Source organism: Tamandua tetradactyla, chromosome 17, assembly GCF_023851605.1.
Source record: "Tamandua tetradactyla isolate mTamTet1 chromosome 17, mTamTet1.pri, whole genome shotgun sequence".
In the NCBI taxonomy this organism is placed as follows: domain Eukaryota; kingdom Metazoa; phylum Chordata; class Mammalia; order Pilosa; family Myrmecophagidae; genus Tamandua; species Tamandua tetradactyla.
In genome coordinates this window covers 64,662,658-64,671,846 of record NC_135343.1, presented here as the reverse complement: position 1 = coordinate 64,671,846, position 9,189 = coordinate 64,662,658, and the positions used below count along the sequence as shown (strand labels likewise).

The 9,189-nt window shown below is 37.6% G+C and overlaps 1 pseudogene; it reads right to left on the bottom strand.

Moving 5' to 3' along the window:
• Window positions 1-598: 598 nt before the first annotated feature.
• On the bottom strand, window positions 599-1,129 carry LOC143661722 (transmembrane protein 18 pseudogene; annotated as a pseudogene).
• Between the last annotated feature and the right edge of the window lie 8,060 nt (window positions 1,130-9,189).

Genomic DNA, 9,189 nt, shown 5'->3' with positions numbered 1-9,189 from the left:
GGCGGGCCGCGGTGGCTCAGCGGGCAAAGTGCTTGCCTGCTATGCCGGAGGACCTCGGTTCGATTCCCGGCCCCACCCCATGTAACAAAAACGGAGAAACAGAATACAATAAAAAAAACAAGAAAATGTTTAAAAATGTTTCCCTTTCCTCCTTCTATCCTTCCTTCCTTCTCTCTGTCTTTCCTTTAAAAAAAAAAAAAAAAAAAAAATGTCTTCAGACATTGCCAAATGTTCCCAGGGGAACAAAATCACCCTTGGTTGAGAACCACTGCTGTAAACTAAAAAACACAACATGATAAATAGGTAATGGTGCCCACGAGTAGAATATCAGTAAATTTTATTTAAGTTTAACATTTCTATATTGATTTAACATTTTCTAATTAATACTGACTACATAAATGGTGTGAACTAATTAGCAAATTATGAAAGGTTCTGATTAAAGACTATTTACACAGTGTGACTAGAAACACAGCAAACATTATAAATATAGAACTATGTTTAATGAATCTGACTGATATTAGTGTTTCTTTTAAAAACAACTTTAGCATGTGCTCTATCACTGTGAATTTCACAATAAAACAATCTTTCACCTTTTCAAACAATGACTCAGTTGCTAAAGGATATCTATAACATGTATACATTAACACTGGAAATGATGGTGGAAGAAAAAAAATTAACATAAAAAATCCAAAGTAACTGTTATACTATTATTCTTCTTTTCTTCTCCTCTTCTTTCTTTGTCTTTTCTCTTGTAAATTCCTCAGGTCAATCATTACATTCAAAGTCTTACATACCCACATAATCACAATGACCATGGCATTAAAGAGCAGTGGAGCTGAAAATACTATAGATATAAAATCCCTCTTGAATCAAAATACTGGTGTTTTGAAAACAACCTCCAGTTCATTACAGCTACTTCATTGATATATTCAGCACAATAGACTAAAATTACTAGGCATAGAAAATGCCCAATCTGCAGTTTATAACTTTGGAATGAGAAACAAGTGAGCAGCAAGCTGAGGACACAGAAGAGGGCAAGTCCTATCAGCCATGGCTCAGTCCAGTCTGTCTGCGTGATCACTGATGGAATGCTGACCAGGAAGGCGTTGACTGAGAACGGGGACGGCATTTTCTATTTTTAGTTTTTAATTTCATTTTTTTATTTACAAAAAAGCAAACAATATACTTAGGACCTCCAAGAATGGATACTTTAGTTAGTTTAACCATAGGCAAATTTAAATAAAGTGTCATGCTTAAAGTAGGTTTTTAAGCAACCAGATGGCATGACAAAATTTGCCTTTCAAAAATATCACTCTGGCTTTAGTGAAGTGAACTTATTTTTAAAAAGAATGTCAAGAATATATGTAAGACTTCTGGAGAAGATGGCGGCTTAGTAAGATGCGCGGATTTTAGTTTCTCCTCCAGAACAGCTACTAGGGGAGTAGAAACGATACAGAACAGCTCCCAAAGCCATGACAGAGATAAAAAAGACAGCGTACCCCATCCAGAAACGGCTGGCTGGCTGAGAGAACACGCTGTGCTGAGATCGCCGAGGGGTGCGGGCTTCACTGGGTGGGGCGGAAAGCAGCCGGAGTCACTCCGTTCCCCCTTCCTGGGCCGGCTGGGAGAATTGGACAGGCAGTCCCCTCAAACTGCGGCGCCTGGTGCCCACACCACGTGCGGCCCCCGGACCAACTGAGAGAAATGGATTGGAAATCCCCAGGCCGCGGAGAACGGTGATGGGGGAGGCCCCTTCCAAACACGTGACTCCCTGGGAATGGTGCACTCTCCCGGGCGGGCCGCTGCAGCTGGTGCCCTCCTGCCACGCTTGGCGCCCCGGGCCAACAGAAAATTCGGACGGGCGCTTTCCCGGGCTGTGGCGGCCAGCGACCCTCCCTGTGTTCGGACCCCGGGCCGGCTGGCACTCTTCCAAGTCACTTCGGCTAGCGAACCTCCCGGACGGTGAGAGTTTTCCAAAGTTAAAGGACCCATAGCACCTTTTACTGGTGGGAACAGCAGACAAATGTGTGCCATGAGTGCCACTTACTGGGCAGGATAAGAAAAACAGAACCCAGATATTTCACAGAAAAATCTTGCAAACTTTTGGATCCAACACCCAGGGAAATCTGTCTAAATGCACAGACACCAGCAGAAGATAACGGATCATGCTCAAAAAATTGAAAACATGGCCCAGTCAAAGGAACAAATCAATAGTTCAAATGAGATTCAGGAGCTGAGACAACTAATGCTGAATATATGAAGAGAAATGGAAAACCTCTTCAAAAACGAAATCGATAAATTGAGGGAGGACATGAAGAAGACATGGGTTGAACATAAAGAAGAAATAGAAAAACTGAAAAAACAAATCACAGAACTTATGGAAGTGAAGGACAAAGTAGAAAAGATGGAAAAAAATGGATACCTACAATGATAGATTCAAAGAGACAGAAGGTAGAATTAGTGATTTGGAGGATGGAACATCTGAATTCCAAAAAGAAACAGAAACTATCAGGAAAAGAATGGAAAAATTTGAACAGGGTATCAGGGAACTCAAGGACAATATGAACCACACAAATATACGTGGTGTGGGTGTCCCAGAAGCAGAAGAGAAGGGAAAAGGAGGAGAAAAACTAATGGAAGAAATTATCACTGAAAATTTCCTAACTCTAATGAAAGACCTAAAATTACAGATCCAAGAAGTGCAGTGCACCCCAAAGAGATTAGACGCAAATAGGCGTTCTCCAAGACACTTACTAGTTAGAATGTCAGAGGTCAAAGAGAAAGAGAGGATCTTGAAAGCAACAAGAGAAGAACAATCCATCACATACAAGGGAAACCCAATAAGACTATGTGTAGATTTCTCAGCAGAAACCATGGAGGCTAGAAGACAGTGGGATGATATATTTAAATTACTAAAAGAGAAAAACTGCCAACCAAGATTCCTATATCCAGCAAAATTATCCTTCAAAAATTAGGGAGAAATTAAAACATTCTCAGACAAAAAGTCACTGAGAGAATTTGTGACCAAGAGACCAGCTCTGCAAGAAATACTAAAGGGAGCACAAGAGTCAGAAACGAAAAGACAGAAGAGAGAGGTATGGAGAAGAGTGTAGAAAGAAGGAAAATCAGATATGATAAATATAATACAAAAGGCAAAATGGTAGAGGAAAATATTATCCAAACAGTAATAACACTAAATGTTAATGGACTGAATTCCCCAATCAAAAGACATAGACTGGCAGAATGGATTAAAAAACAGGATCCTTCTATATGCTGTCTACAGGAAACACATCTTAGACCCAAAGATAAACATAGGTTGAAAGTGAAAGGTTGGGAAAAGATATTTCATGCAAATAAAAACCAGAAAATAGCAGGAGTGTTTATACTAATATCTAACAAGTTAGACTTCAAATGTAAAACAGTCAAAAGAGACAAAGAAGGACACTATATACTAATAAAAGGAACAATGAAACAAGAAGACATAACAATCATAAATATTTATGCACCGAACCAGAATGCCCCAAAATACGTGAGGAATACACTGCAAACACTGAAAAGGGAAATCGACACAAATACCATAATAGTTGGAGACTTCAATTCCCCACTCGCATCAATGGACAGAACATCTTGACAGAGGATCAATAAAGAAATAGAGAATCTGAATATTACTATAAATGAGCTAGACTTAACAGACATTTATAGGACATTACATCCCACAACAGCAGGATACACATTTTTCTCAAGTGCTCATGGATCATTCTCAAAGATAGACCATATGCTGGGTCAAAAGCAAGTCTTAACAAATTTAAAAAGATTCAAATCATACACAATACTTTCTCAGATCATAAAGGAATGAAGCTGGAAATCAACAATAGGTGGAGTGCCAGAAAATTCACAAATACGTGGAGGCTCAACAACATACTCCTAAACAACGAGTGGGTCAAAGAAGAAATTGCTAGAGAATTAGCAAATACCTCAAGGCGAATGAAAATGAAAACACAACATATCAAAACTTATGGGATGCTGTAAAGGCAGTGCTAAGAGGGAAATTTATTGCCCCAAATGCCTATATCAGAAAAGAAGAAAAGGCAAAAATTCAGGAATTAACTATCCATTTGGAAAAACTGGAGAAAGAACAGCAAACTAATCCCAAGAGCAAGCAAAAAGAAAGAAATAACAAAGATTAGAGCAGAAATAAATGAAATTGAAAACATGAAAACAATAGAGAAAATCAATAAGGCCAGAAGTTGGTTCTATGAAAAAATCAATAAGATTGATGGGCCCTTAGCAAGATTGACAAAAAGAAGAAGAGAGAGGATGCAAATAAATAAGATCAGAAATGGAAGAGAAGACATAACTACTGACCTCACAGAAATAAAGGAGGTAATAACAGGATACTATGAACAACTTTCGCTAATAAATACAACAATTTAGAGGAAATGGACGGGTTACTGGAAAGACATGAACAACCAACTTTGACTCAAGAAGACATAGATGACCTCACCAAACCAATCACAAGTAAAGAAATTGAATCAGTCATTAAAAGCTTCCTAAAGAGAAAAGTCCAGGACCAGACGGATTCACATGTGATTTCTATCAAACATTCCAGAAAGCTTTAGTACCAACTGTCCTCAAACTCTTCAAAAAAATCGAAGCAGAGGGAAAACTACCTAATTAATTCTATGAAGCCAACATCACCCTCATACCAAAACCAGGCAAAGATATTACAAAAAAAGAAAACTACAGGCCAATCCCTCTAATGAATATAGATGCAAAAATCCTCAATAAAATTCTAGCAAATCGTATCCAACAACACGTTAAAAGAATTATACATCATGACCAAGTAGGATTCATCCCAGGTATGCAAAGATGGTTCAACATAAGAAAATCAATTAATGTAATACACCATATCAACAAATCAAAGCAGAAGAATCACATGATCATCTCAATTGATACAGAGAAGGCATTTGACAAGATTCAACATCCTTTCCTGTTGAAAACACTTCAAAGGATAGGAATACAAGGGAACATCCTTAAAATGATAGAGGGAATATATGAAAACGGACAGCTAATATCATCCTCAATGGGGAAAAATTGAAAACTTTCCCCCTAAGATCAGGAACAAGACAAGGATGTCCACTATCACCACTATTATTCAACATTGTGTTGGAGGTTCTAGCCAGAGCAATTAGACAAGAAAAAGAAATACAAGGCATCAAAATTGGAAAGGAAGAATAAACTATCACTGTTTGCAGACGATATGATAGTATACGTCGAAAACCCGGAAAAATCCACAACAAAACTACTAGAGCTAATAAATGTGTACAGCAAAGTAGCAGGTTACAAGATCAACATTCAAAAATCTGTAGCATTTCTATACACTAGCAATGAACAAGCAGAGGGGGAAATCAAGAAACGAATCCCATTTACAATGCAACTAAAAGAGTAAAATACCTAGGAATAAATTTAACTAAAGAGACAAAATACCTATATAAAGAAAACTACAAAAAACTGCTAAAGGAAATCACAGAAGACCTAAATAGATGGAAGGGCATACCGTGTTCATGGATTGAAAGACTAAATATAGTTAAGATGTCAATCCTACCTAAATTGATTTACAGATTCAATGCAATACCAATCAAAATCCCAACAACTTATTTTTCAGAAATCGAAAAACCAATAAGCAAATTTATCTGGAAGGGCAGGGTGACCCGAATTGCTAAAAACATCTTGAGGAAAAAAACGAAGCTGGAGGTCTTGCACTGCCTGACTTTAAGGCATATTATGAAGCCACAGTGGTCAAAACAGCATGGTATTGGCATAAAGATAGATATATCGATCAATGGAATCGAATAGAGTGCTCAGATATAGACCCTCTCATCTATGGACAGTTGATCTTTGATAAGGCAGTCAAGCCAACTCACCTGGGACAGAACAGTCTCTTCAATAAATGGTGCCTAGAGAAATGAATATCCATATGCAAAAGAATGAAAGAAGACCCGTATCTCACACCCTACACAAAAGTTAACTCAAAATGGATCAAAGATCTAAACATTAGGTCTAAGACCATAGAACAGTTAGAGGAAAATGTAGGGAGATATCTTATGAATCTTACAATTGGATGCAGTTTTATGGACCTTAAACCTAAGCAAGAGCACTGAAGAAGGAAATAAATAAATGGGAACTCCTCAAAATTAAACACTTTTGTGCATCAAAGAACTTCATCAAGAAAGTAGAAAGGCAGCCTACACAATGCATATCAATATTTGGAAACGACGTATCAGATAAAGGTCTAGTATCCAGAATATATAAAGAGATTGTTCAACTCAACAACAAAAAGACAGCCAACCCAATTACAAAATGGGAAAAAGACTTGAACAGACACCTATCAGAAGAGGAAATACAAATGGCCAAAAGGCACATGAAGAGATGCTCAATGTCCCTGGCCATTAGAGAAATGCAAATCAAAACCACAATGAGATATCATCTCACACCCACCAGAATGGCCATTGTCAACAAAACAGAAAATGACAAGTGCTGGAGAGGATGCGGAGAAAGAGGCACACTTATCCACTGTTGGTGGGAATGTTAAATGGTGCAACCACTGTGGAAGGCAGTTTGGCGGTTCCTCAAAAAGCTGAATATAGAATTGCCATACGACCCAGCAATACCATTGCTGGGAATATACTCAAAGGACTTAAGGGCAAAGACACAAACGGACATTTGCACACCAATGTTTATAGTAGCGTTATTTACAATTGCAAAGAGATGGAAACAGCCAAAATCCCCATCAACAGAAGAGTGGCTAAACACACTGTGGTATATACATACAATGGATTATTATGCAGCTTTAAGGCAGGATAAACTTATGAAGCATGTAATAACATGGACGGACCTAGAGAATATTATGCTGAGTGAGTCTAGCCAAAAACTAAAGGACAAATACTGTATGGTCCCACTGATGTGAACGGACATTCGAGAATAAATTTGGAATATGTCATTGGTAACAGAGTCCAGCAGGAGTTAGAAACAGGGTAAGATAATGGGTGTTTGGAGCTGAAGGGATAGAGACTGTGCAACAGGACTAGATACAAAAACTCAAAAATGGACAGCAAAATAATACCTAATTGTAAAGTAATCATGTTAAAACACTGAATGAAGCTGCATCTGAGCTATAGGTTTTTGTTTTGTTTTGTTTTGTTTTTACTATTATTACTTTTGTTTTTTTCTCTATATTAACATTCTATATCATTTTCGGTTGTGTTGCTAGTTCTTCTAACCCGATGTAAAAGTATTAAGAAACGATGATCATGCATCTATGTGATGATGTTAAGAATTACTGATTGCATATGTAGAATGGTATGATTTCTAAATGTTGGGTTAATTTATTGTTTTCCATTAATTAAAAAAAAGAGAGAAGGGGTAATTGGAGCTGAAGGGATACAGACTGTGCAACAGGACTGGATATAAAAACTCAGAAATGGACAGCACAATACTACCTAATTGTAATGCAATTATGTTAAACATTGAATGAAGCTGCATGTGAGGTATAGGTTTTTTTTTTCTCTCTATTATCGTTTTAATTCTTATTCTGTTGTCTTTTTATTTCTTTATCTAAATCGATGCAAATGTACTAAGAAATGATGAATATGCAGCTATGTGATGATATTAAGAATTACTGATTGTACATGTAGAATGGTATGATTTCTAAGTATTTTGTTAAATTTTTTTAATTAATAAAAAAAAAGAATATATGTTAGAAAACCAGTTAGGAATTTATTTCAGGAATCCAGGAGAGAGATGTTGGTGGGTTGTTCTAAAGTCATGACAATGGAGTTAGGAAGAAGTGGATGTTTTGGGGAAAAAGTGGTTGCAAGATTGACACAATGTGGCTATGAGTGCTGAGGTAAAGAGTATTGTCCAGGATGACTCCACTGATTCTGGTTGAGACAACAGGATGTGTGCTGCTCCTTCCCTTGGGTGGCATTGGGTGGGGTTTGCTTGTGTGGAGGTGTAAAGATCATGAGATAGGTTCCAGAGATACTGAGCTAGAAGTGCCATAGAGACACACAGGAATGTTGAATTTAGAACTCAGAAGAGAAGTTTGAACTGACAATATAAATAAATTAGAACAAAGTATAACTGTTTTATCATCTCACATGATTATTGATAGAATTAAACCTTTCTTAGATTCAGTTTGTTTTTATTTTTTAATTTATACAGCAAATGTTAACTGACCAAATACTCTGTCAAACCAGTGCCATTTGAGGATATTATTTTTCGTATGTCAATACATGTGTGAAATTCTATGTATCTAAATATATATTTAATATTTAAAACTTTATTTTAAAATATCTCAAGGAAAATTGTATAAAACACACACACATGCACACTTTTGATTAACAACAACCTAGTTGTCACCAAGATCTCACCATGACCTGGCACATTCCTAACCCACATCCTAATGAAATCCACTCCACCCTTACCAACCACTACCCTTCCTTCATGATTTTTCTGAATCTCATAATAATCACTTCCTTGATTCACATTTTGAAATTCCACATACACATAACAAAACTGTATAGTTTGGCTCATTATGGAATTTTATACAAATGGAATCATCCTATGCACATCATTTTGTTGCTAGCATTTTTCACTCAATATTTATAGAACTTTTATTCTGTTGTATGCATCTACAATTTATTCACTTCCATTGCAGAACAGAAGTTCACTGTGTGAATCCACCAAAATTTATCACATCAACTCTTTTTTAAACACTTTTCTTCACACACCATACATTCCATGGCTTTGAGTGTCCTTTTGATGAGGCCACTGTGGGCTCCAGGCCTGTTGCCTGCACCTGTGTCCCCACTCCCTCTGCACACCTGCACTCTGCCCCTACCTGTGGTTCTCCTGAGCACCACCCATGCCTGGAGGATTCCTTCCTGTTGCCCAGAGACTGCATACCAGTTCTGGCCTGTGCAATCCAGAGAGCTTCCCTGCCATTCAGAGGATTGAAACAACACCTTCTCCAAGAAGGTCTAAAACCCAGTCTTGGGGAGGGACCCCCACTTCCCTGTGTTTCTCTCAGGGATACATCCTCTGCTCAGATACCATGTGGAGTTCTCTCACATCTCGAAGTTGCTTCTCTGTCATAGTTTAACAATTCTTTATATTAAACTTCGTTTT